Source organism: Octodon degus, unplaced genomic scaffold, assembly GCF_000260255.1.
Source record: "Octodon degus isolate 3935 unplaced genomic scaffold, OctDeg1.0 scaffold00013, whole genome shotgun sequence".
In the NCBI taxonomy this organism is placed as follows: Eukaryota; Metazoa; Chordata; class Mammalia; order Rodentia; family Octodontidae; genus Octodon; species Octodon degus.
In genome coordinates, this window is record NW_004524589.1 from 10,457,027 (window position 1) to 10,458,988 (window position 1,962).

Consider the following 1,962-nt stretch of genomic DNA (forward strand, 5'->3'; position numbering starts at 1 on the left):
TTTTTTCCACTTTTGAGACAGCATTTCACAGTGCAGTTCACACTGGTCTTGTATTCATTTCATAGTGGGTTGATCTTGAACTCACAGTCACCCTCCTGCTTCAGCCTCCTGAGTGCTGGGATTACGGATTTTCATCATCATTCTGGCCTCCCAGCATCATATGAAGAAAGTTTGTTTTTATACTCGTAAGGGAGATTGGCTTGTACTTCTCTTTATTTGGTTAGATCATTTTCTGGTTTAGGTTTTAGGGTAATACTGACTTTCTGGAATGACTTTAGGAGTATTGTTTCTTTTTCAATTTCATTAAGTAGTTTGCAGAACAGTAGAATTAGATCTTCTCTAAATTTCTTGTAGAATTCAGCAAAGAATCCCTCAGGACCTGGGCTTCTCTTTGCTTGTAGGCTTTTAATTACAATTTTAATTGCACTAATATTGGGTTGTTTAAAATTATCATATCTTCTTATTTGGCGTTGGTAATTTATATGCATCTAGAAATCTGTCCATTTTTTCTGTTTTTTCCATTCTATTTGAATAAATTTTCCTGCAGTACATATTTATATTCTTCTGGATTTCTGCGGAATTTGTTGTGGATTCACTCTTTGCATTCTTTTTGCTTTATTTTTTTAAAATTTTTATTTATGTGGTCCAGGGTCTCACTATGCAGCTCAGATTTGCAGTGATTCTACTGGCTCAGCCTCCCCAGTGCTGAGATTACAGGCACACAACACTACATCCGGGGTTCAGGGCGGCATGGCGCAAGGCGGGCACAGCTTGAGATAGCAGCGATCAACCCCGGGTCCTCGCACTTGCCAGGCAGGTGCTGACAAGGCCACGTTTCTTCCCAGTCCTACCCTTTGTATTCTTAAGTGCATGAATTTGACACTTCTTTTTCTGAGAAGATTGGCTAGGGGGTTATCAACTTTATTTAATCTTTCAAAGAACTATCTTTTCAACTCATTGGTTCATTTCTTTGTTTGCTTAGTCTCAGTTCCATTAATTTCAAGTATGGTACTTATATGTTCCTTCATTTTACAAACTTTGTAATTGACTTCATCTTCTTTTCACAGAAGTTTGAGGTTCGACATGAGTTTGCTTATTTGAGCTGCTAAATTTTCCTGATATGAGAGATCAGTTATAGATTTCCCTCATCCAACTAAATTCATTGCATCCCCTAGATTCTATTGGTATTATCATTCAGTTGTTGAAACTGTATCACTTCTTTAATTTTATCTGTGATTCATTGGTTTTTCATGAGTATGTTATATAATTTCATCTGTTTATGTAGTTTGTGGCTTCCTTTATCATTAGTTTCTAACTTCATTGAATGATAGTGTGACATATCCATGGAATAATTTCAACTCCTCTGCATTTACTTAAATATTTTCTATGAGTTTGTATGTGATCTATTCTCCAGAATGTCCTATGTATAGCTGAGAAGAATGTGTATCCCCATGTTGTGGTCTGGAATGCAATGTAAATATCTACTAAGACCATTTGTTTCCAGGTTTGGTTCAGTTCTGATTGTTTTTATTAGTTTTGCATCTTGTTGATCAGACTATTTGTGATGTTGGGAGATTGAGGTCACCCAGTAAAATTCTGTTAATACTTTTTTGTTTTTTCATGTCCATAAATATTTATTTTATGTAGATGGGTGCACCAGTATTTGGTGCATATATAATTATGATTTTTATCTTTTCCACTTGGAGTTTTCTCTTAGCAAGTACATAATGACCTGATTTGTCGATTATGGTCAATCTTGGCCAAAAGTTCACACTGTCTGGACATACAATAGCTACTCTTGCTTCTGTCTGCTCGAGTCATGTGAAGTATGACCTTGCATTGTTTGAATTTCAGTCTGTGTGTTTGTTTTTTAGTTAAATGTGTTTCTTTTCTTTTCTTTTGTTGGTGGTACCAGGGATTGAACTCAGGACCTTGTGCTTGCCAGGCAAGCACTTATTCCAC